Raw genomic sequence first — 26,765 nt, forward strand, 5'->3', positions numbered from 1 at the left:
GTTCCCTTGTCATTAGTTTTTAACTCCATCAGTTATACATTGTCAATATTATTATTGTTTGGTAAAGTCATGCTTTCAATGATTTATTCAGATGTTACCCTTTTTTATCCTCAAGATCCATTTTTACCTCTTAGCAGTTCTTCTATCAGTTTCTTTCTTGCTAAAGTATATTCTTTTTCACTTTTTAAGTTTTTTTCCTTGAGGAAGATTAGCCCTGGGCTAACATCTGTGCCAGTCTTCCTCTATTTTGTATGTGGGTCGCCACCATGGCATGGCTGATGAGTGTTGTAGATCCACTCTTGGGATCCAAACCCATGAACCCAGGCCTTGGAAACGGAGCGTGCTGAACTTAAACCACTACACCAGGTGGCTGGCCCCCTTAAATTATATTCTTTAGAAGATCCTTAATGAGCATTTGTTGGTGGTAATACCCTTAGTAAATGTTTGCATAAAAATATCTTTAAGTCACCCTAGTTCTTGAGGTATGGTTTGATTGGATATGCACTGAAAGTTCTTTTCTCTCTGTACCTGGAAGATTTATTCCAACTCTCTTTTGCCTTCCATTGTTAAGAAATGTATCATAGGTCTAAATGTAAGTCTCTGTAAGTGTTCTGTTCCTCTGTGGAGCTTTGAATAACTTCTTTTGTATTTAGTGTTCTTTGGTTTCCCTGGATGGATCTGGCTCTAGATTATTTTTTTTTTTTAAGTTGTGCTTCAGATGTATTCAGCTGCCTGAATCTAGAGTAGGAGTCTTTTATCAATTCTGTAAATTACTGTTATTATGTCTGAATATTCCTTTAAATTATATATATATTTATATTATTTAATTCAAATATATATAAACATACTTATACATATTCATTATATATTCATTAAATATATATTTATATTATTTAACTCAATATATTATTCAGTCTAGTGATTTGTATTATTCAAAAAATATACATATATTATTTATATATGTAGATTCCTGTACTTACTGTTTGTACTGGGAGAAACACAGAAGAGATAGAAACAGACTGGATTAGTCTTGTCTGAACTCCTATCATGTAGGACTTGAATCATTCAACAAATGAGCCATTAATGGCGGCTATACCACTGGGATCACTTCTCCTTCCTTACCATCGCCTCCCCTCTGTGCTCCCACTCTAGTTCCAGGGCAAGTTACCTGTGGCTCCTGAGTGCTGCTCCTTGGCCTGGAAGGGCCTTCCTTCACCCCATCCACCCTGTGAGCTCACCTTACCCTTCAAGACTCGACTCCAGTGATGCCTCCTTGGGAAGCCCTCCCTGACGTTCTATCTCCCCAGACCTGCTCTAGGCCACCACCCTGCCTCCTGCCCACGTCCATCACTGCCTGGCACCTTGCTGGGCCCCCTTGTCTGGACTTCATGTCCAGCCCAGCCCCTCAGGAGGGGAGGAAATGCTTAGGCTCAGGGCAATGGAGCAGATTCCTGGACTGTGGTGACACTGCCCACCCCAGGAGAGGTCATTCTTTGGGCCTCTTCCAGCTTGGGCCCAATGCAGCTCAGGGGGAGCCAGGACACAGGGAGGCTGGCTCTGGGCTCAGCAGATCACAGGGTGGGCCTAGGGAAAAGGCACATGGGGCCACACAGAGGGGCTCGGGGCAAAACTCCAAGTCGACGATACCCTTGCTAAGGGCAGCAGGGGCCAAAGGCAGCTGCGCAGGCCGCAGGACGTGCTGACGAGACTTTCATCTGCTCAGAGAGTCCCAAGGCTGGATAGAAGGATCTCAGGAGGCCCATCTGAGGTGGAGGCCACCTCGGGGGCATGCAAGCAGAAGCTGAGGGTCCCACAGCAAGTGGAATCTGAAGAGGTGACTCGCAAACTCTTTGCGGCTCTAACGTCTCCGAGTTGGAAGTCAGTCCCCTCAGTCACAGCCTCTAGCTGCCCCCTCACAAGGCTGTGCCTCTCAAACACTGCTCCCAAGGAGAGTGGAGGCTGAGGGTGAAGGCAACCTCCTACCCCTGAGAACCGTTGTGATCACGGCCTCCCGCAAGGGGCCAAAGATGATGAGAAAGGGACAGAGGGACTGACCCACATGACTTCCCCTCGGATGCTGAACATGCTTGTGATTCACCAGGCCAATCAGTATCTGTCCCCATCCTCCACTCCTCTCTCCCCAAAAGGACATGTCAGTGTTTACTATGACATCCACAGACACATCAAGGGCATCTGGGAAGAATCATGTGTACATCTGGAGAGAAGGGCACTGTGAAAACCAGTAATATCTGCATCCATGTGTGCAGATACTGACATCCACATACACCTGTCACATTCCTCCAGCAGCCCTGGAATACTCTGCAATCATGCTGGCAGATTTTGGCACATGGTAGCGAAACCAACTTGTGGTGTCCCCAAGTGCCACCACTGCTGGGGCCTACCATGAGGGTGGGAGGAGGCAGGGTGCCATGCCCCATCTCACAAAAGTCTGGCTGGTGTCCAGGAGGGTCTCAGCCTTCGACAATCACGCCCCCCATGGCTATGTTTTCCTGGATGCTCTCTGTTTCATTTACTTCATTGTGCATTATCCTGTGGAGAGAGAAAATGTCAGAGACAGGCTGCTCCCACCTCTCAGTGAGAAGGTAATGCCAGGCCTCTGGCCAGACCTAGGAAGAAAGCCTAGGATTCTCAGGTGGATCCTGTGTTCACAAAGCGGGAGAGAGCATGCATATTGAATGCCCGCTCTGCCGGGCACTCTAGGGGCATGATCTCCCATCATCCTTTTGATAGCCCAAGGAGACAGCTGTTGGAAATGTAAATGGAGATTAATAGCTAGAAAGCAGGTCTGATTTAAAAGTCTGAACCACGTGGAACAGAGATGGCAAAACTGGGAGGACAGGAGTACTGGAAACAACCTTTCTTCATTACTCTGATCTCCACACCACTACTGGGCTTATCTCCATCCATAGAACTCCACCCACCCATCCTTCCTCAGGGGCTTTGCACTTAATGTCTCCACCCCTCCCCCAATGCACTTTATACAGTTGCTTCCTTAATGTTCAGGCCCTGGAATGACTTAGTTTTGGAGCACCTGGCAATCCAGCTGGCTCACGGAAAGACTGACTCCATTAGGTTCCAGCACGTCTTGGGGGGAGCAAGACACACCTTGCCCCTTAATCTAGAAAGAAGGACAACTCTCTTATTTGTCCTGTTCTGACTGCCGCAACACCCCTCCTCCAGGAGGTGGCACCATTTAACTGCTTTTTAAAAATAGCATTGGCGGTGGGGCCGGCCCCGTGGCTTAGCGGTTAAGTGTGCAAGCTCTGCTATCGGTGGCCCGGGTTCGGATCCCCGGTGCTCACCAACGCACCGCTTCTCCAGCCATGCTGGGGACGTGTCCCACATACAGCAACTAGAAGGATGTGCGACTATGACACACAACTATCTACTGGGGCTTTGGGGAAAAAAAGGAGGAGGATTGGCAATAGATGATAGCTCAGAGCCGGTCTTCCTCAGCAAAAGAAAAAAAGGAGGATTACCATGGATGTTAGCTCAGGGCTGATCTTCCTTACCAAAAAAAAAAAAAATAGCAGTGGTGGGAAAAGAAGCCTGTGAGTTACCAACTTTGCTAAGAGCCTTGGTGGGTTTTCAGGAGTCTTAGTAGGTTAGTAATCATGTGGGGAGGAGCTTCTGGAGAAATTACCCCACCTACTCCAAGAAAAGCACAAAACCTCTTATTTGTCTGCTGATGCCTCAAATACTACAACCACGACTAGATCACCAAGAGGGCTGGTTAATGTGTGTGGTAGTAGACACTGTCCAGTTTAACCCTCCCAGCAATGAGAGATGACACTGGTCGAGCTGGATCTCTAATTAATGAACTCAGCGTGATGAGCAAATTACTGGGCCCCTCCGACCCTCAGTTTGCTCACCTGTAGAAGGTCGGAGTGAGGATGGAAGAGAATGCATTTCACTTGCTGACCTCAGGCCCAGCACATGGCAGGTGCTTGAGTAAAGGGCCGTGATCGCTGTTGCTAGTATCACTGGTTGCAAAGGTGTTATTATAAAACTATTATTATCCGTTGTTTTCTGGTTATCAGACTGGGGCATGGAGAAGGGGTCTCTTCTTTAGGAGCCTCAGTCTGTCTCTCCCAGCAATGCTCTTCTCAGCAGCCCAGGCCCTAGCCCTCTTCTGGAAGGGACGGGGCACTGGGAGGCACCTTTCAAGGATATGCTAGTTCCCTGGATAGGGATTCATATTTGGAGGTGAGCAAAACTAAGCAGAACCATTTCTTTTGAAGAGGGTGGGGATTTTGCTGAGGAGGGCTGTATTTGCTATAAACAAGGGGGCGATTCCAGAGTAGCAACACTAGTTTCACTGTTAGACAAGTGCCAGCTGCAGCTGCTCAGGACTCCTGCCAGCCCCAACTGGAGTTTGTGCTGAGAGCCACACCGTCCAGGCAGCTGGGGAGGAGTTCCCAGGGCCACAGGCTCCCGGGGGAACTGGAAGTGACGACCTGGGTTACAGTGAGCCCAACAGATGAGATTCAGGAGAAAAAGCGGGACAAAGGCCAGAGGTAGGAGAGACCCAGCCCCAGGCGAGGAGTGTTTCTGAGCACAGCCAGAGAGGGTTGGTTATCTGATGGCTTCATGCCTGGCTGGGAGCTTTCCTCAGTCCCCCAAGGGGAGAGAGGAGCATGAAAGGGCTGCTGTCAGGGCGATGGGAAAACTCACTTCTGTGCCATTAAGGTTGTGTTCAGGCCAGATGCAGGTGATCAGGTGGAACAAAGGATGAGTAGGCTTTGGGAAAGGGGATCAGAATCTTAGGATAAATGCCTTGGCACCCATGTGCCTTCCTCGCAACTGCCCGCACCGGGACAGGGCATCCCACAGGGATGAGGAGCCTCGCTGGAGCCCCAAGTCTTCTCCTTGGGGAAGTGTGCAGGATTTGGCTCCTTGGGGTATGAGAGGACTGGGGTCCCCACCCCACAATGGTTTCTGTTAGTCTGCAATCACGCTCTGATTACATCTGCTCCCTGAATGAACCTCCACTCCGGGGCCTGTGCTCTGCCCTAGTCCAGCCTGGGCCTCCCACTGCCAGGCTGGGAGACATGGCCCTACTGGCTGCCTTTTGCTGGACACGGGAAGCCATTTAGGGCACTGAGTGGTTGGCAGGGCTGGGGACTGTACCCCACATGCTGCAGAACCACACTCCCTTGCAGCTTCTGGCAGCCCATCACTGCGTATGAGGCTGCTCATCATCTCTTGGCCTCCATAAGGTGCAGACCCCAGGGCTCAGCTCTTGGTACGCACCTCGTTCCTGCCTAAACTCACTCCCCTGGTGATCGCACCACTCATGTGACTTTAAATACCACCTCTGACCTGATGGCTCCTGAATGGCTCACTCCCTTACACTCCAGACCCAAACGCCCTCCTCCCTTCTTGTCCTCTCCACCACTGTTGTCCATCTCAAGTTCAACACTCCCCCAGTAAAGCTCCAATGAAGCAAGAAAGACTTCCCCTCCACACCTGCCCCTCCTGCACCTTTCCCCATCTTGGTGAGCAGCAACTCCAACCTTCTGCTTGCTCAACCAAAAACTCTCGAATCATTCTTGACTCCCATCTTCTCTCTCCCCACATCTAATGCATCAGAAAATCCTGTTGTTTCCATCTTCAAAACACACCCAGAATTTGAACCTCCTGCTCACCTTCATACCACCACCTGGTGTAGGCCACCGTCAACTGCTGCCTGTGCTGTTGTAGGCGCCTCCTCCCTGATCCCTCTGCTTCTGCCCCGGCAGAGGAAGTTTCCCCCTGGGCTTTGGGGACTGAAAGAGGGGCAGCAGAGGGGCCTTGACCAGAGGGCTGGGGCCTCTGACACTGGACAAGTCATGGGCTTGTCCACCCATGACACTGCCTGCTGTTGACTGCAGCCTTTGGCACTTGAAGGCCCATCACCCAGGACCCCCTCTGGGGCTCCTATACCACACGTTGTGACACACTGGCACTGGAGAACAGAGGAAGTTGGCAGAGTGCCTGTGAGTCCCTTGGCGCATCCCCATCCTGGCAGGTGGGCCCACGTGAGTGCCCAGAGCCCTTCCTCGAACCCCATCTGTGCCAGGGACAGCACACCACCCACACAATCCCACCAAGTGCCCCCTGGGCTTGAGCTGTGAACTCCTCAGATTGTTCCGTGTCCCTGCTTCCAGGTGGGACAGGCTGGGGGTCCCCCAACACCCACCCCTTGGGATCCTAACCTGAACATGACATTTTACCATCTGGGGTTCAGCAAACTCCCGCTGGGGAGCATCCTCAGCCCTGGCCTGTCCACCGGGGGGGCACCTGGGAGCTGAGTTCACCCAGACAGCACCCCCAGTTTAGCCCTGGCTTTCTCCAAGCTGTTGGCTCGATGTGCTCGTGAAAAGTGGGCCAGGATCTCGTGCAGTGTCAGAATGTGCCTGGGAATCTGCAGCAGGGAGAGGCAGGGGGACAGGGACAGAGGCAAGGATGGGGAAGGACAAAGGGACAGGGAGACAAAGGCAAGGAGAGAGACAGTGATGAAACAAGTCAGAGATATAGCAACAATGGAGAGAGGGAGAGAGAGACACCAAGTGGACGGAGAATGGTACTCGCAGCTCCCAGCACTCCCATGAGCAGGGCTGAGGACGGACACCCACAGCACTTCTGATCTCAGACTCTAACGTGGAGGCTCTTCCAGGGTCTTGTCTGGGCCAAGAGGCCAGAGCTTGAGGCTCTAAGCCAGCAAGCAGAAGGGCCTGGAGGTGGGCTCAGGACCAGGAGCTCCCCCTCACCTTCCCACACTGCCTGCTCTGTGAAGCTGGACAGGCCTGCGGTCCACTGGGTCAGGAGCTGGCTCTAACTCCATTCTCCAGGCAGCCCAGACCTGGGGCCTGTTAAGGCCTGGGGCCTCCCGGCCATGGCCCCCTGGTGCCCCCAGTTGTGGCTTCCTCCCAGCTGGGGCCATCACTGCCATGGCCCCCCAGCAGGCTCCCCAGCCATGCGCCCTCAAGGACAGGGCTAGGTGCCAGCTGGAGCATGGGGTCAGTGAGGAAGGTCTCCAGAACTATCTCCTTGCAGTCAGTTTGGCCTCATAGTGCTTCAGCAGCTTGTCAAAGTCACTGTTCTGCTTGCAGTGGGCCAAGATCTGCAGGCTGTACTGGTGGCTGGAGACCATCTCCTGATAGAAATTGACCATGGACAGCAGGAGGGCCAACAGGTCTGCTCAGTGGGATGCCCCACAAGCCCTTTGTCACCCAGCCCCACCCACGGAGGTCAGGGCCAGGCTCAGACCTCCCACCCAGAGACACCCTTGCCTTTGTGGATGACTCTGGCACCACTGCCCTACCCAGGGCCAGATAGTTGGCCCCAGGCATCAGGACAACATCAGAGTCACAGATCTTTATAGAGATGGGGTCCCGACTAGTCTGACTCCTGTGTATTGGAAGGTCGGAGAGGGCTGTTGTGGGTGCTGTGGTGTGCCTCGCCGCCTGAAGGGTCTGAAGGGCCACCCAGCTCTGGAGCTTTGGGGGGGTTGGCTGAGGTCTCTGTGGTAAGTGAATTGCAGCTCCACATCCCCCTTGGCCCTTTCCCCCCCTTGAGGCCTCCCCCCCAGAGTGCCCCGCCAGTGACAGAAGTGACCCATCCGAGGTCATAAGGTGAGTCAGTAGCTGGCTTGGAACCAGGTCTCCTGAGTCCCCCATTCCAGTGCTTCCCTCACATGACATGCCCTCCCGAGTCCCATCCCCTCAGCTGCCTGTCCACTTATCCACGTGTCCCTGTCCTTCCATGCCTCCCAAGGTTCAGCAACTTGGGTCTGCTTCTGGCCTGCTCTGTCCCAACCTCTTGGAAACACAGTCCCCTGCTTTCCAGCCCCCAAAAGCCCAGCCAGTCTCCCCACACCTGCCCTTCAGTACTTGATTGGCAGGGATGGGTCCACTGAAACCTCTGCTTATAAACTCCATTGAAAAAGAGAAACATGCCTCCTTTGCAATAAACTCTAAGTGGGAGCTTACACAGGGCATTCCACTACCCAAGGGACGGCACCTTCAACCACGTAACTACAGGAAGTGCAGACCTCGTCTTTCTAGGGCCGCTTCCCATTGTGACCTTGGGGAAAAGTGGGGCTCTCTGACTTAGGGAAAGTGAACAACAAAATGTCACACTCAGTGTGGGAGAGGCGCAATGCAGGGGTCCTGCTGTGCAGCCCTCGGGGCCGTCAGGGCGGTTCACCTCGCTCGGAGAGCAGTGACGCAGGGTGGAAGGAGTGGGAGCCTTGACCGTGCTTCTACCTTTTGTTTCAGTCATTCTATTTTTGGAAACCTGCCCCAAGGAGACGCTCTCTTATATGAACATTTCAGATGCAGAGATGAGTGTTTCTAGTAACAAAAACTTGCAACAACTTTAAGAGCCAAGGATGGGAGATGGCTGCATGGATGATGGCATGCTCACAGGTACTGGGGCATCATACAGCCATCAAAAAGCATACTTTCAGCATGAGAAAACAATTGTGCTACAATCTTAAGTAAAAAAAAAAAACACATTACGATTCAAATTCAATATTCATATGTGTGACATTATGTAAATAAAACGGGGAAAAATCCCAAGATCTGTGCATAGAAAAAATTTGAAGAAAACACAACAAAGTGTTTACAGTGATTATCTTTGAGAAACAGAACTATGATTGATACAGCTTTTAACATTTTCTGCTTCTCTAGATTGTCTGATTTTCTCAAATGGGTTCATATATATTATTTTTAAAAGAGAAATGTAGATAAGAAACTAAAAATATATCTCTTCCTCCTAGAAAAACAGCTTTTGCCAACTTGTCTTTCCTCTTCTGCTCCCTCTGAGGGATTCTGTGTTTTTAAGGGGCCGCTGTTACACTCGAGGAGGATGGAAGTGCCGCCAGCCTGGAGGAGTGGGCCCTGGAGAGGGACTTCTCAGGTGGAGGCCGGAGAAGGAGGCCTGGGGACCTCTGCCAGGGCTGCCTGCTCATCCAGGCCCCAGTGGGCCAGCTGGAGATGCAGGCCTTCAGGCCTTGGTAGAGATCTGGTGCAAACACACGATGGCCTCACTGACAGAGGAGGCACAGGGTAAGCTCTGGCCACGGAGTTCCTGCCCCTCCAAGGGGCCCTCGCCCCCAAGTCCAGCAGAGCTGAGGGGACCAGGGAGAGGGCAGGGGCTGCCACCACCGGTGGGACTCTAGCAGCAAACACCTTTCTCAAGTGACACCTTATGTGAAAACCCCATCAGCGGGACGGACTATGTAACTTGTGAGGCCCAGTGCAGAGAAAATATGCAAGACCCCTTCTTTAAAAAATGACAAAATTTCAAGATGGTGACAGCAGACCACTAAACCAAACACAGACTTTTGTAAACATGGGTCACACGCCCCAGAAGCTGGCAGAGGATGGCAGCTGCTCTTGTTACCAGCCCTCCTGGCACCCTCAGTGCACACCTGCTGGGGTGACCCTAAGGGATCTTAGAGGAACTCAGGGCTCTAGAGAATTCAGAGGAAATGCCACTGATGATGTGAAAAGAGCTAGGGCTTGAGACCCACGCAGAGCAGGCTCAAATCCGCCTTATGCTGCTTCTCAGCTGTGTGACCTCCAGCAAGTTGCCTAACATCTCTGAACCTCAGGTCTTTCCCGTAAAATATGAAGGTGAAATGAGGTCACCCCTGTATGTAATGGGAAAATTTGAGGGCTTGGTGCAGAGAAGGTGCTTAGTAAATGCTAGCTCTCCACCACCCCCTTTTGGGGGAAAACTTAGAAAAGCAAAAACACCCAGATTCTCCCAAGCACCTGCCCTGTCACCACCTAAAGAGCCCTGGGGATCATGCCTCCTCACTGGCAGCTTAACACCAGGCTGGGTAATGGGTCTCTGAGCACCCTCCAGCCACATTGCTGTGGCTCCCCTCCCAGCACCCTTTTCCCCGCCCATGCTACCCGGCCAGCCAGCTCCAGAACACAGCCCGAGTCTCCTCTCCTAGGATGAGCTGTAAGGATGCCAGAGAGACTTTTGCTACTTCCTGCAGCCCCCTCCCCTCCCAACTGTTCCTCCTCTGCCCCTGCTCAACACCCTCAGCTCCTACCACCCTGGAGACCTGGGAACCTCCCCAATGTGTCTGGGATTTGAGCTGAACGACAGAATGGAAGCCAAAGGGACTCTGTCATACACCCCATTTGTGGACAGGCAAACAGGCTCAGAGAGAAAGAGTGAAACCCCTGGGAGTCAGGGCAGCCCCAGCCTAGAAGGCTGTCCCCCTCCCCCTGCAGTGGTCTCTGTCTTTCTCTGCCACATCAGATGCCCCTCCCTGGTCCCTTTCTCCATGTGTGTTCTCTGCTCCATCTCTGTGTGATGACCCAGCACTTTGGCTGTTGGAGGCCCCTGGTGTTGTCCTCCTTGGGGAGCTGTCACAGGGGACTGTGCCCTCTCCCAGCAGTTTGTGCACTGAGGGCAAACCCCCACCCTGGGGTCTCACTGAGTACAATAAGAGCAGGGGGTGGAAGGTGCTGAGTGGGCACAGAGACAACCCTGAGCTGTGTGGCAGACGTCCAAAGATAGTAGCTCAGGAAATCACAAACATGCCACAGAGCCAAATCGCCTCCCTTTTCAGGGCATGTGGCTTTATCCCCTCAAGACCACTTGCTGAACTGCAGGATGAATGGGCTCTGACCATTGAGCCTATGGAGCACTTTGAGAGCAAAATGGGACAGTTACCCATCTCCACTTTCGGGTTGCTAAAACTACCCCGGCCTGTGCTTGAAGAGCTGCTGAAAATATCTAATGGAGAAATATTCAGGGCTGATGCAGGCTTTTCTGTTTTTTCAATTCTCTGAGAACCTTGGCATATGAAATAATGGCTGTTCTTGGATCTGAACTCTAAAGAGCTAAGGGACTCACACACACACGCTTGTGGAGAGCTCAGAGACTTGTGGATGCCCAGTCAGCACCCTCACTGCCCTCATGTCAGCACCCCCATCCCAGTCTGCTCTCTTGGCCAGTTCTGGGATTTGCACGCGGTATTCTTTTCTCTTTAGGATGGCAGGGTGTGTGTGTGTGTGTGTGTGTGTAAATGTAGTCTGTATGTTAAACTGATGGCGCTCTTCTCAGAGACATCTACAGGACACCTACTCCCCAGGGACCAGAGCAAAAACCAGATGCAGTCAGGTCAGGCTCTCTGCTCCCTGCAAAAGCAGCACTGGCAGTCTGGGAGCCTAATTTAAGGATCGGGCCGGGTGGGCAAAGCTCTGGAAAGCTGTGAGCCGGGGGACCCTGCAGAAGCCTTGGGAGACGGCCCACCCCTGCTACGACCCAGTGTCAGGTTGGCGGCAGGATCGCCAGCCCCACTGACCTCGCAGAGGCTGCCTTTCCCTTATCCTGCAGGTCCCTTCTGGGGATGCATTTGCTTTGGATCTGGGTTGGCTTGGCTAACATCCAAGCCTGCTCAGTTGACCTTTGTCAACGATGGCCATGGAGAGTTGGGACTTTGGCTTATACCCCAACTCTCCGGCTAGAGTCTAGCTCTGGCTGCCCAACCTGGCCCAATGCCTGGCATCTCAGCTGAGCCCTGCACACTTGCCACCCCACAGTCTGGCCTTCTTGGCCCATCACAGTCAAACCCTCGTTTGCCACACCCCTTAGGTGCATTGCTCGTTGGCTCCTGCCCTACCCCACTCCCCTCTCTAGAGACAGTGTCTTTAATCCAGAATTCATTTAGTCAGTGCAGTCATTGATGGAGGAATTAGTCCATGGTTTTCTCTCTTTTGTTAGCAGTCAAGGTTTTGCTAAAGATCTTTGTACTTCTTTCTTTTTAAACAGCTGCCACACAACTCAGTTCTCTCTCCTTCATTCTCGATTCCCTCTGACCTGTTCCAAGCCTAAGAGATGCCCATCTCTGTCTCCCTTTGTGCCAATCCTGTCAGCATGTCCTGAGGGAGTCTCCGTGGTGGGCTCCGTGGTGGGCACCATGCTGGGCACGGGTGAGACACAGCCAGAGGTGGATGAGTCAGATCCCTTCCCTGGAGGAGCTTCCAGCCTAAGAAGCGGGTCAGATACCCACAGAGGTAACTTATACTCCAACAAGGTGAGGCCAGACCAGAGGTGCACACCTCCTGCAGTGGGAGGGTCTCACCATGGAAGCCACAAGCGCTACCCAGAGGTTTAGCAGGACAAAAAAGGAGCCCAATTGGGCTGGCCTTGTGGTGTAGTGGTCAAGTGCACACGCTCTGCTGCTGGCGGCCTGGGGTTCTCATCCCGGGCCTGCACCCATGCACCGCTCGTCAGGCTATGCTGTGGTGGCATCCCATATAAAAGTGGAGGAAAATGGGCACAGATGTTAGCCCAGGGCCAGTCTTCCTCAGCATCAAGAGGAGGATTGGCGTGGATATTTGTTGAAGGCTGATCTTTCTCACACACACAAAAAGGAGCCCAGCAGGTGTGTTATAGAATGGAAGGAATTGGAGCAGAGGGGATGGTGTGAACAAAGATGCAGAGTACGACAGGGTGTTGAGTGCAGGGCAGCAGGGGTGGGGATGGCAGGAGGAACATGGGAAACAGGACTCAAGGCACAGAGTGGGCCCTGCAGAGGGGCTGACTGGGGAGGGGTCAAGGCGGCCCTCTTCATGACAAAGTTGGTTTGCAAACCTGATTCCTCGGCTACAGTTTTACCTTAAACCCTGAATTAAGATCTCTGCAGTTTCTTGCAGAGTCAGGCTTCCAGGATTCTGAGTGCTTCCAAGCCAGGAAAATACCACGACCATCTCTAAACTCCTACCCTGCCTTCTAGGGTTGCTTGAGCAGTCCCAACTTACTTCCAATCATAAATGGGAGAAAAATAGCTATTAAAACAATGAAATGGTGCCAAACTGAAGATTCTAGAGGAGGGGAGGATTCTTCTCAGAGGAGGATGCTCCCTTTGTTTCAGATGGTCCTTGGAGCTTTCTGGTTACAAAAGATGAGGTCCAAGAGGCCTGTTAGGTGGGAGAGAAGAGACTGAGCAAAGCTGGATAGTTTTGCTTAATAAATTTTGTGCAGACTTTTGTTTATGTGTCATCTCCCATTACCTGTAGGAAGAGATGGTTATGGGTGGAGGCTCCAGGGCTGGAGAATATAGAGGGAGTAGAGACAGGGCCGATGTCCTCGAAGTGTGACCTGTGAACAGCCCGCTTAGAAGGGCCTAATACCTGGTTTAAAGCTTCGCTGTTGCTGCCCTGAAATTCTTAAGAGCACTGCACTTTCATTTTGCACTGGGCCCAGCAAAGTATTTAGCTGGTCCTGAAAAAAGGTATAGAGAATCGTATATTGTTAAATGATTAACCACCAGCTCTCTCAAATAAAAACTCTGACTGGTAGCACCGGCCGATTTCCATGGTGTAAACATTCCTACCTTGGCCCATTTTAAGCTACCGAAGGGTGAATAACAAGCTTGCAAGATTCTTGAAAATTTCACAAGTGACTTGCAAGTTGGTATGAGCCAGCTCCAGCACATCACTGGACGGGGGCGAGGGTCTTGGCAGATAGAGGGATTATGAACACCCCCACCACCAACAAAATGGCAGTTGGGAGCGTGTGGAGAGAGGCCAGTGTGAGGAGAGGAGGTCAGTAAGAAATCCCTGTAGCAGAAAAGGCTGAGTGACAGGAGGGCAGGTATGTCTTCTATTCACATTTAAGCTGTTTTCTGTTTCAGTACTGGAAAACCCGTTGACTGTATCTAAACCATTCAGAAAGTCTGGTCCATACTTGGCTGGTGTCAGGGGCTTGGGGACTGAAGGAGGAGCCAGTTGGGTGTCATTAGGGCTTTCCTGGATACTCTGGTTCTCCTCCTGGTACAAGGCAGGACTGTACAGCCCAGGCCCCTGAAGTCTGGGTGTGGTCATGTGACTCACTTTGTCCAGTGAAACATGAGCAGAGCTGTCAGGCATGATTTGTCATGATCCTTCCCCTGCCATGGGACTGGTGAATTTCCTGATGGTGGAGCCCCATCAGACTGAGTCCCTGTCTCTGAGTGAGAATGTTGTGGAGCAGAACACACAATGGACACACAATGTGAGAGAGAAAGCAATCTTTGTTGTTTATGCCACTGAGATTCGGAGGCTGTTTGTAATTGCAGCAGAATCTAGCTCCACCTGATGGGCACGTAGAGTGACCACACGGGGGCAAGGAGCAGTCAAGACTGAGTGAAGACAGCCACTGTGAGAAGTGATATTAGAAGTCAGGAGAGCAGAATTGGAAACCAGACATAGCTAGGAAAATGGAAGACCCTGAAAATCCTCAGGAATATGTGGGATGGGGTTTGGGGAAGTTTTCTGGCTATCAGGTGGACCATGAGAGCTTGATGCCATCCAGGTGACACAGTGGTGCCTGAACATGCACCTTTTAGATGGCCCATCTCCCATCTCCCCAGCAAGGAAGGAATCAGTTGTGGGGCAGGTACAGGTCAAGGATCTACAGCCAGGAGACCCAAGGTTAAGCCTGGATTCCAGCGCTGGAAGTGACCTTGGAGTGACCTTGGATAAGTCCCTTCCTCTTCCGTGGACATCAGAGTTCTCAGATCCCTCCCAGCTCTGACGTTCTAAGACACTCTGTCTTTGTCATGGGCGTCACTCATCACTTACTTGTCTCCTTGGCACCTCCTGCCTACCTGATGGCCTACTTCCTGGGAAATGTGCTCTGTTTCACCTTCCTGGAGCCCCTCCAGAGCACACAGCTGCCCTCTGCCCTGCAGGATGTGTATGTGTGTGTGTGTGTGTGTGTGTGTTAGAGAGAGTGAGAGAGAGAAAGAGAGAGACTATAGCCAGAAAGCTTTACCAAGCTGATCTTTTAAAGTCTTGTTTAAAGAAATCTTTTGCCCTGGAGAGTAATGTACTCAGTTGGAAACGTTGTTCCAAATTCCCACCAAAAAGGCCTCTGATGCCACACTGACACACACACACACACACACACACACATACACACATACACTTTCACTCAAAACTGACCAGTTTGGTGCTCTCCAGCACCAGAGAGGGCCTTGCCCTTTGCACCCACCCCTTCTTTGGCCTATCAACCCCCGAAACCTTTCAAGGTCATATGCGACATGAACCCGCACCCTCTTTGGCCATAAAGTGACTCACTTTCTACCTGGGTTCACACCGAAAGCTCTATTATGGTGCCAGTCACACTTTACCACAATCAGACCTTAAGTGTAGAAACTTCCATCTCTTACTGCCTACCACAGAGCCTGATGTCCATTCATTCATCAAGCCCCTACAGAGTACCTACTATGTGCGCGGCAGAAAGGACACAGTGATAAAGGACACTCCTGCCTTCAAAGAGGTCCAACCAGGCTGGATGGGGGACAGACACCCAAGGACCTGGCTCTGACGTGGCATGCTGAGGGTGGGAAAGCCGAGGGAACAGGGGACGTGGAGCACATTCTGTGATGAGAGTCCCCAGGAGGAGGCATTCGAGCTTGGTAGGATTCCACCAGGCAAGAAAGCATGGGGGTGGCAGGAGCACTCCAAACAGAAGCCCCAGCATGTGCCAAGGCCAAGAGGTGCACAGCTCATGACCAGGGACACTGGTTGGAGCCCAAAGTGATGGGGAAAGAGGAGCCTGGGGCAGAGGATGAGGCAGTGGTCAGCTGATCTTAGGCAGTTAGTGAACGAGTGATTGAGTGAATGAATGACACCCTTGATCATGAAGCCACTAATCTGGTGCTGGTCCCTAGACCTATTCCCTGGTCCCTAACAAGGACTCAACTTGGCTTCAGGGATATGTGTAGGGCTAGGATAGATCTCAGAATGAACCAGATGGTTTAGACATGGGACAAGCCCCCATCCCAGGAGCCATGTGAGAAGAGGCTACGAGTGGCAAGACTGGCAATTAGACACTCAGACCTGGGTTCTAGTCCTGGCTCTGCAACCTCCCAGCTGTGTGAGCTTGGGCAGGTGACTTGAGTTCTCTGAACCTGCTTCATCTTTTGATCCTATGAAGATGGCTATGGGGACTGACTAAGGAAGCTTGTCTGACAGTGCCTGGTGCAGGGTAGAGGAGGTGTGTGGAATCTTAAACTCTTGTTCGAGCTCAAGTTCCAAGCCGATGTGACCATTAGTTCAGAGCTTGGCAGCGGTACCATAAGGTGGAATTGGAAACTTTGGATCTTTGAACATTCCAGGCAGAGCTGGCTTCAAGGGCGTGTGATGGGGTCCTATGCTCAGAAGGCCCCATGCTTGGGGCTTCAAGTTCTGCAGTTGCCACCCTGAAGTTCTTAATCATTTCTCTTTGAATTTGTTTTCACGAGTAACATCTGATGGAACAATGGAGCACTCCCCAGGGGCGTGGAGCCTCAGCCCTCATGTGTTACTGCCTCCTGCTGCCTCCCTGGGATGGTTTCTCAGCTGCTCGCTCCCCAAACCCCAGAACCATGACCTCGTCTACCCTCTGTCTGGGAGGAAATGGGTTGAGTCAGCCAGGAAGACACACCTCCCACTGTGAGTCACCCTCCACCCTCTGCAGGGGCCTCGGGGTAGGTGCAGAAAGGGTGAGTGCAGTGCACACCCGATGGTGTCTCAGGGCAGAGTGAGAAGACAGTGTCTGGCACTAGGTGGGTGACTCAGCACGGGCATCTTGCCCACCCCTCATCTAGGTACCAATTGTATCATGGCACAGAGGTTAGAGGAGGTTGGAGGTTGAAATTGGGGGGTCGCCTGTCTGCCATGGGTGGGTTGGTGGGCTGTGAGAAGGGGAGGTCGACTTCCCCGACTCCACCCAGGGCCTTGCATTTTTCCCTTGCATCAGGCCCTACAAATCATGCATCCGACCCTCGTTAGAATCTATGTTTCCATTTTCCCATCCTCAGCTCAGAGTCCACGGTCCTCGTGTGATGTGGCCAAATGGCTCTGAACATCTGGTGAGCATGGTGAGATGAGGGGGGAGAGGCAATCACATCATTCGGTGCTGGGGTAGACAGCTGGTGAGGGGCGTCTAAGGGACAGAGAGCCAGCGCCTCCCAAGCTTTAATGTAAATGGCAATCGACTGGGATGTTGTGAAAGTGCAGATTCTGATTCCGGAGGTCTGGGCAGGGCCTGAGATTCTGCATTTCCAACATGCTCTTGCTTCATGGACCACAGTTTGAGTAGTGAATTTCTACAAGGCTTAACCTAGGAGCAGTGTGGCCTCCAGACTCATGCGCGGTAAGCCCCTGTAGGAGCTCTTAAAACAGGCAGAAGGAACGAATGCTTGGAACTGAGCCAGGATCCCACACTATGACGACCTACCTGGGACTCTGTGTCCCTGGACTCCAGCTGATAATGTGGGAATGCTTAGTCAATGTGGTCATCAGAAAAGTAACTAAAAACTCGCCCATAAATAACCTCACTCAATCCTCACAACCTGGCCAGGCAAGTATAAAAAGGCTGTTGTATAGATGAAGGAATGTAGGCACAGAGGATGGGGGGATATACTCCAGGTTGCAACTGTCAAGTGGCAGAGGTAGGATCTGAACTCAGATCTAACTAAAGCTCTTCCCACTCTGCCAGCATCACTAAATTTAAGTTTCGAGGCTGGCATAGCTGTGACTGGAAGCTGCTCCCCCTGCCCGTCATGTGCCCCCTGGTCCTGCAGGAGCCTGGAGTGTGAGGTGTTGGGCCTGTGCCCTGTGTCCCCTGGCCAGCCTCCTCTGCACCCCTAGCCAGCAGTCACCTCTGCCTTCAGCCGCTCGATATTGATCTCCCCATCCTCGATCTGCTGCCGTAGCTGCTTGGCCACTGTCTTCTCGCCTCCACGATCTGCAGCAGGTGCAGGTACTCCTGCATCAGCGCTTCATGCTCCCTGGCCAGGGTCTGGTAGCTGTGGACAATCAGACGTGGTAAGACACTGTCTTCTTGTCCCCCAGAGATCCAAGCAAAAGTGGGGCTCCCCCACTGACTGCAATTAGAAGCTCCTGACTCCCAGACATGGTGCACAGGGCCTTGACCTGGCTGCTGTGCTGTTATTGACTGCTCTGGCCCCTTCTCCAACTCCTGTCTCACACTCTGAACTCTGGTCCTCTAACTGAGCCTGTTCTCTCCCCTCCCCATCCAATCCACCCCCAGGCCTTTGTACAGGCTCACTCTCTTGTTAAGGGTAATGCATTTGGTAACTTTAAGTTAAAGTCAACTCTCAAATGGAAGAACAAAGCCCAGATGACAGCACATCTGTTTACAACACGGTTCACTGAGTATTTTAAGCCCACTGTTGAGACCTACTACTCAGAGAAAGAGATGCCTTTCAAAATATGACTGCTCACTGGCAAGTGCTGTTGTTCCCATGGAGAGACTGATGCTGGTGTGTGCCCCCCTCCACACACACACAGAAGTTAGGAAAAGTCTTATGACTCACATAATAGAGGTCTCCGAGGAGAGCAGGGCCAGAATCTCAAGCAGCTCTGAAATGGCTTGAGGGAGCAAGGAAAGGAGTCTGGCCTGGGTTTTTATTGTGGTTTGGTGTTTTAAACAAAAAATCTTCAATGAAATTTGTCAAAGATGGTAACGCATATTTTATTCAGAACCACTGTGATACGCAGAGACCCCTGTGATGTGATTCACAGCGGGGGAGAAATGAGGTTGGGCTCGACTCTAAATGCAGCATGGGCAAGTGGGTTTTCACAGCCAGGCAGCATGGTGGGGGTCAGGGGATGGAAAATTACTAAGAGAAACTCAAGTGTTGGGGTTTCTGGCTAACCTGACCTAATAGGATTCTTACCAGAGACAGGCCAGCGTGATCAGACACCACCTGAGGGATGGTGGAGGAGGAGGAGGAGCCTGAGCAGATCTCAAGTGTGATCAGACATTCGTGAGTGGGTTCTGGTTAAACTGACTTTGCAAGGTTGTTGCTAAAACTGGATTTTACAAGGAAGTGCACAGACAGGCATACAAGAAGGTTCAGGGGCCTGACTAAAGTTTGGTCAAAGCGAAAAATCTTTGCCAGGGCTGAGACCAGGGCAAGACTTCTGCACACAGACAGGGATTGTGTGGTTGGATCCAAAGCCAATGTCAGAGAACAGAGCCTCCGGACTTGTTCCTCAGCTTGTCCAGGTGTGGACACGAGAGGAAGAGGGAGAGGGAGGAGTAAGCTGTCAGCATACATCAAAAAGTGCAGTGTCTGACCGCTCATTGCAAGGACAAACATGCGTACAAAAATATGCATTCACAATGGCTTGTTTTTATAGAAAGAAACACCAACAGGAAGCTCAAGAATGATCAGAACTGTGCACTGGGGGTGGCTGGAGGGGACCCAGAAGTGTTGGCAGTGACTCTTCTGAGGTTAGACTTTTCTATCTTACAGATTTATCTAATATAAATAGAGAAATTTACACATACCATGTTTTCCCATTTCATAGCTTTTCTTTAATTTAAACTTCTGTACATAGGAAACCATTCTAAGATTTAATTCCTTTAGCACACTAACGGTTACAAAAGAGTAACCATACGAAATGACATTTTCATATCTCTCGCTAAGTAAAAGGACAAGCTGCATCCTAGTTTGTCCTCCACTGCGTCTCACACAGGCAGGATTTTCAGGAGTCAGTGGCACATTATAATGCAAGAGGGGTTTGGGATTATATCCTTAAACATAGTGGGATTAGTTTGATTAATTTTCTTCACATCAATTAAAATAGAAATTCCATTGTTTTAGCTTTTTAAATCTCAATGTTCTCTAGGGACAAGCACATGCAAACACTGATGTAAAAATGAAAATGCACCTGAAAACTTCAACACATTCATTTCACATCTTGAGATTCTCTTGCCTAAAAACAAAAACTCTATTTAGTTCTACAATTTTCTTGCCTTACTGACATTATATCTCTCCATCAATTCACATTTTTAATCCCAAGAAACTCAAAATGTTATTTCTCATACAGGAAATAAAATTACAAAGAGCTAAGGGAAACCAGAAATATAGGGCTGCACTGCTCAATCGATACAGGAATCCAAAGCAAAGAAACACAAATATTGGGATCAGCACAGATAAGCTGCCTGCTTCCCACAGGACAGAAGGAAAGCCACATGCAGAAAGTTAAACACATTCTAAACACTCCTGGTAGAGACAGAAGCCCTGGAGTGGGTCAGTCCCTGGTGCAGAAGGGTGGCGATACCTGAACAGCCACAGGAATGGACTCTGGGAGCTCATACACCCTCCCCTGCCTGGGAAGGAAAAGAAGGGCTCCCTCTCTCAGCTTCCACTCTCACAAGTGAGGAGACTCTCGACAGGATGCAGTTTAATGTTGTAACTCAAATGAACCCTAAATTCATAAACTCTAATCCAGACACAGAACTCCTGACATACACAGACTTTCTCAATGTGAACAAATTACACTCTGCGGGGCCCCTACACTGTGGGTGTAAAACTCCACCCTACGTGTAGACACAGGCTCAAGGGAAGCAAAGGGACAACCTCAGGAAGGGCAGCAACTCCCTCCCCCTGTGCAGGTGCCTTCCCAGCTTTCCAGGGCTCTGTAGCTTCTCTCAGCAGAAAGCCTCCTTCTGCAGTGAGTATGAGCAGGGAGGACACCCAGGAAGAACGTGTGGGCCTCAAGTACTTCTCTGTGCAGGCTCAAGGGGGGCTTATCTTAGAGACCCTGACCCCAGGCCTCTGCTCCCAGTCACGTTGCTTTGGACCACAGTGACCTTGTAAATGGCAAACCCAGTGTTTGAAGAATCCAGCAAATTCACACAAACCTACACTTTAATGGAAAGGAGAGAAGAAAGTTGTAAAGCATTTTTCTAGTTCAACAAGAAAAGCCACATGTATTTATTACTTTCAGAAAATAATGTTAATTAACTATTTCCGTGGAAAGACATTGTTTTATAAACAATTAATCATATTACAACTTGCTGTGCAATTGTAAGCCCTGGAATTCCATTTGAAAATACTGCAACACAAGGAAAAGAACAGAACTAACAATATGACTACACATGCTCAGGGGAGGCAGAAAGGGAAACAAGAATTTTTAACACATACAATGTAATACTAGAATCTTTTTTTTTCTGAAATTTACCAAGTTCTTGCGTCTTTGGAAATACTTTATACTGCTTTTCAAGCCCACTGATTACATAAACTTTAACTTTTGAAAACCTGAGGCTCCACTAAGTGAGTAAATCTTTTCAAGGTGACAAACCCAGGGAGGGGCAGTGCAAACAGGCCAGAACACCCAAGAAAGTTGGCACAGAGGAACCTCCACTCCAAGGCCTTCCCATAGGATGTCTGTGCCAGGAGAGAGCCTGGGAGGGGCACAGGGAGTTCATACGACAGATTCCAGGTGGCCATTCTCTGCTCTCCTCTCGTTGAAAAGAGCCACAGACAAACTATAAATCTCACAGTCAACTCAGCCAAAACCAAACTCCCACAGCTCCCCATCAAGCAGGACCTCCCCAAGTCTCCCCAGCTAAGTTTCTTGACTCAGGCCATAAACTCAGCACCGACTTCAAGTCCTCCCCAGCCCCACCCCTCACCACTTCCCATCTGTACACAGTCCTACTGTCTCGATCTCCAAACACACCCAGAATTCAACCTCCTCTCCCCACCCTGACCTACATCTCCAAGGCCTCTTGCCTGGCTTATTGCAACAGCACCCTAACTGGTCTCCTTGCCTCTGCCCCGGCCCCTCTGTGGTATGTTCTCAACAGAGCAGCCAGATCAAGTCTGCTAAACCTATGTCCAGCCATGTTACTCCTGCTCTCAAAACCTTCCAAAGGGTCACCATCTCATTCAGAATAAATCAATGCCCGAGTCCTCATTATGAACAACAAGGGCTGACGATTGGGCCAAAATCACAACTCTGCTTTTAGCTCCTGCTGCCGTCACCGGCTGTGCCCTGGCCACACTGGCCTCCTTGCTGCTCCCAGAGCAGGCCACTTGCTCTTCCTCCTGCACTGCTTTTGGAGCTTGTTCAAAATCTACCTCTGCGGTGAGACCTTTCCTGGCTCTCCTGGCTACAACTCCACCCCCCCTCCATCCTGGCACACATCACTCTCCCACATGAGCCACACCATTGGTGTCACATCTAGAACGTCACCCAGGGCATGCTTTTTGTGTTTTGCTCACTTCTCTGGCACCAGGGTCTAGGACAATGCATGAACCAAACCTTGCGCTCAATAAGAAATGTAGTTTAATGAATGGATAACTATAAAAACTACCAGGAACTGCCTAACCCTTGGGCAAGGGAGGCGGAATCTGTAAGAACACCAGGGGACAGGAGAGGCTGATCCATTAATCAGCCCTAAAAGGACGCACAGCATCATGTTAGAAAGAAAACTCCCCACCCCATCCTACAAATACCGTACATGTTCTTATCAGCATCAACAGAGGCCTTCAAACACAAACACCTTTTCTACTTTGAAATAGCCTTCCGTGTCTCATTACCACTCATCGCATGTCTTTTCCTGACTTTACTATGATGACTTTCATATCTAAGGTAATATGACTGATATTAAGCTGTGTTTTCTACCTTAACCAAGTCTTTCCTGGGAATGGTCGTAGGTATGTAAGCGGTAATAACCTGAGAACAGATGGAGAAGTAAATAATTCTATTCCTTCCCCCACCATGTGCCCCCAGCAAACAGTGCATCACTGTCTGATTCTTTATCTTTTTTAAACAAACGTCACCAGAAATACATCTGCTGAACATGCTCCTTTGGAAGTCAGCCACCTCACGTTTAAGTGGCCAGATGCCACAAACCATTGAAATATTGCCTACTAGTCTACTGTACCGTTCCCAAACTGAGATTTCAGTAAACTTACGTTGCAGCTGCCAGGAAAGGAAAAAGGAATTAAAAACAATGCCATCCTACTGCCTGGTCAGCCTGCTTCGAGGTTCAGCCTGAGGCAGGCGGCACTCTGTGCTCAGGCCCTCTGGGCCATTCCAGCAGGTGAGTCAGCACCGGGCACTGTGTGGCCTTGGTCTGTGCCACCATCTCTGCTCTGAGTGCCTCGGGCCACTACGGCCTCCCCATGGCCACCAGCACCCACCTTATGGCCTCCATCACCCTCTCAGTCCCACCCCATGACCACCGTGCTCTCCATTGATTTGGGCTGAGGCCTACAATGTCGGGAAACAGGGTATTCTGGAAACGCTCTTCCTTAGGTAACTATCTTCTGGCATTTGCTGTGACTTTTCTGCTCTTTTGATGGCAGTGAGCCTGCCTTGATCTCTGTGATCAGGAATGTGGCTGAGCAAAAGCCGCTTGTACCTCCGGGATGGACGCACCTCCCAGATGCTCTTACTAGACGGGTCCTGGCAGTGCAGGGAAAGGTGGCTCTGCACTGGAGGTGAGTCCTGGAGAGGCATCTGACAGTGGACTCTGCATTTGACAGCATCCTGGGTGGTGGAGGGCGTGGCCCACTCCTCACCCGGGGGCTTACCCTGGGGACTCTGGGAAGGGGCTCCTCTCTTCACTTCTTCCTTGGGCTCCGACAGCATGGTGAGGAGTTTGCCTGTCCCCTGGCTTTGCTCCCTTCATGAGGGCTTCTGGAATTCAGCCAGTTCAGTGAGTCCTTTCCTGCGGACTCCGCACTGGAGGTCCCAAAACAGTGCACTGAACACATTTTACTTTGAAAATCTCCTGGCAGATCCTTTTGTTTTGCATTGCAGATTCTTGTTGTATTTTGAAAGAGCTGAATGCCACTTGTCTGTAGAATTATTTCTACAGGTTTACAGTGGTTTGTTCTAAGTCGGGAGTTGTTACAATCTATCCAAAGAACTAGTAATGTGAGCTTGTTTCAGAGGTCAGCCACCCTGCTTTCTTGACAGTTCCTTCAGAGCCTGTGTCCCATAAGTTTTGTTACTGTTTTTGATAATGAGGCAAAGCACTGCAGTGAAGGTTGCTCTTGGCATGTGTCATTGTTTAACGTGGTCTGGGGGCAAAGGAGGTGGGGGTCCTTTGGTAACTAGTCACAAAGCCTTGAGAAAGGTTAGAAGGTCAGGTTGCTTGGAACTCCCTGAGGACCTAGTATCCACCTGGCCTGGTCCACAGCGGACTCAGGGGGGCTAGATGACCTCAGGTGGAGCAGAAAGCCCTTGAGAGAGACCCCCCAAACCCCCATGTGCAGAGTTTGGTCTAAATAGAGAATTTACCTTAATGAGGAGAAGAGATGATGAAGTGTCTTGGTCAGTACCTTGCAGGGGCTTGTTGCTTTGTACAGGGAACAGCTTTCCTCCTGGTAGGGGGAGGACAGGAGGAACATGCAACCACAACCCTTGGGGCTGACCTTCTCCTGGCTGCAGTCCTGCATACCTCAGCTACTTGAGCAGAGCTGGGGCCAGACGCCCCGCTGAGTGCCTGGGAGGCTCTGCTGTCCGACACCTGGCCTGGCTTTGAAATAGGGGGACCAACCCTCGCCGTTTTAGCACTGCGTCCCATGGACAGCAGGAGGGTTGGGTAACCATGAGCTTCTAGGAACTATTTCTGAGGCTTCCTGAAGCCTTTCCTGTTGTCTTGATGCCATCCTGTGCTATCTGCCCGAGTGTCTGTGTCCCTACAGGGCACTTACCACAGCCTGGGAGGAGGTATTCACCTTTCTTCCTCCTCTGCCTTAGATGGTCAGTTTCTTAAGGTAGACAGTGGGTCTTTCATCTTTCTATTCCAGTAATAACTTGCAAGCAGAAGGTGCTTCTTAAATCTTTACTAAAGGTTTAAATGGGTAAATTGGCTACAGGTGTCGGTGTTCCCAAAAACACTTGTTTTGTTTCTATACTTGATTATTTTAGGGGTAGACATTTAATCCTTTCTTTCTAGTTACTTTTTCATTTATCCTTGCAGGCTCCACATAAAGGGCTCAATGTCTGGTTCAGTGGTTAAAAGCTGTTCACAGGGATGACTGGACCCCACTAAACATTCTTTCGTCTGTAGTGAACGTTTCACCAAAAAAAGCTCTTGGAAAGGCTGGATGGTCAGTATTACATGCTCAAGCCATGGCCGTGCCCTCCATCTTCCACCTGATTGAGAAGGGGGGGCTGAAGTCCGTGGCTGCCCCAGGAGAAAGGACACCAGGGAGGCCACCAGGGACCTAAGGAACATGCGAGTGAAGCAGATGGGAAAGGAGCTGCAGGTTCATCATTGTCCTTGAGGGAAAACCTGAGGGCCTAGCAGGGCTCCCGCAAGTTGAAGCGAGCCACTGTGCAGGGTGAACCTGCACCCAGGGCTGCCCAGAAAGCCGCCAGTCAGGGGCAGGTGCAGAGTCTCTGGAAGGAACTGCAGGAGACAGTGTGGCCTCCACAACATCAGGCAGCCAGGGAGATGCAAACATGTCTGCTATGGATGCTGACAATGAGACCCCCCTCTTCCCTGCCAGGGTCTCTTAGGTAAGAGTGGCATTTCCGTGGGTGACTTTATCCCTCAGGATCTGGGGTGTGCAGATTTATTGGCTGGCAACTTTCTCACACTTTCTTCTCAGAGCACACTCGAGAAAGGCCATCTGTCACCCACGAGGCTGTTGACCGAAAGAGGTTGAAGAGAGATGTGGAGCCCAGCTGCAGAGGGACCAGCCTTGTGCCTGACTAGGGCTTGGCCCAGAACCCCCAAGTTCATCATTCACAATGATGCCTCAGAAAGCCTCCCAGAGCCCCTCCACCCTCCAACAGATGTCACCTTAAAGCCAGACACAGAAGCTGTGCAGAGCAAGCACAGCAACACCGGCCCCACGTCTCTCAGAAAGGTCATCCTGTCAGCACTGGGGGCCCAAGAACTCCTCAACTCGCTGCACTCCTACTGCTTCTGCTCCCGGGGGAACAGGAGCACGTGTGCCACCTGTGGGAGCAGGTGGAGAAGAATGGCGAGCTGAAGAGGGGCAGCTGCCGACAGCCAGGTGCACACGCTGCAGGAGGAGCTGGACGAGCTGAAGGGAGGGGGCTCCCTGCCTTAGCAGCCTGCTGCCCCCCGCCGAGGTCAGTGCCTGTGCTCGGGGCTCCCCCACTGCCTGCTCATCATGAGGGGTTTCCTGCTATGCAGCAGACTGCCCTTGAGCACTTCTGTGTGCAGCATGCCTGCTGCTGTCTTGGGAGAAGGCTCTGCTGGTAGCTGCCCCTTGCAGACAGGGAGCCCAGGCTGCAGAGCTCACCCTGCCAGTTCTAGGGTGCTCGAGAGGCAGCGGTAGTTGTCAAGGTTTAGTCGCTGGGAAAGGAGGCATTGCAGGTCTGCTGGGAAAGCCAGACCTACACAATGAACGGTGTCTGGATCCTTGTTTTTCCACTTGAACAGGAGAAAATCAGCTTCTGTTGCATCCCTGACACAAATGTAAATTCCAATGAGTTAGGATCTAAATGTGAAATAAAATCGACATAGTAACTATTAGAAAAGTTATAGAAGACTCTTAAAGTCATGGGGAGGTTCTTTCCATTCGTGTTTTAATGAATATCCATGAACTGAAGTCATTTTGAACATTTTAATAATTTCTTTAAAATTTTAAACATCTTTTTGAGTAGAATACATTCTCTTTTGTAAAAATTAAAACACTAGAGAAATACATAAGCTAAGAAGTGGTAAAAACTCCTATTTCTCACCTACCTCCCAACTTTTATTCCTTGTTGGTAGTAAAATTTGGTGTGTAATCTCCTCAACTCTTCCCTGTGCTTTACATGCATATTTCTCCACCTGTGCGAATAGGTTGGATATATTTTTGGTGTGTTTATTGGCTATGTTTCTGATTTTCCCGCTCTCTTACAGTTTAGTTGTTGTAAACATTGGTTTCTCGATATTCCTTATGTATTGAGGTTACCATCTTTTGCCTGTTATACATCCATGGAAAACATTTCCCTACTACA

At 50.7% G+C, this 26,765-nt stretch overlaps 1 protein-coding gene across 19 annotated transcripts in view; it reads left to right on the forward strand.

Annotated features, from left to right (window-relative positions):
• LOC131418750 (ral-GDS-related protein-like) overlaps nucleotides 1–26,765 on the forward strand; it is a 122,973-nt gene that overhangs the window by 67,300 nt on the left and 28,908 nt on the right. For 14 of the 19 annotated variants that reach the window (XR_009223008.1, XR_009223002.1, XR_009223004.1 and 11 more), the window contains exons 1-2: nucleotides 25,213–25,307; nucleotides 25,400–25,889. The exons of 3 other annotated variants lie outside the window; for them this stretch is intronic. The gene's annotated coding sequence lies outside the window, so the exon portion shown is untranslated. Of the gene's footprint in view, nucleotides 1–25,212; nucleotides 25,308–25,399; nucleotides 25,890–26,765 lie in introns of those variants that run through there. 2 more of the 19 variants (XM_058563389.1, XM_058563390.1) reach the window with 1 other exon arrangement.

The sequence above is a fragment of the Diceros bicornis genome, chromosome 19 (assembly GCF_020826845.1).
Source record: "Diceros bicornis minor isolate mBicDic1 chromosome 19, mDicBic1.mat.cur, whole genome shotgun sequence".
NCBI classification, from domain to species: Eukaryota; Metazoa; Chordata; class Mammalia; order Perissodactyla; family Rhinocerotidae; genus Diceros; species Diceros bicornis.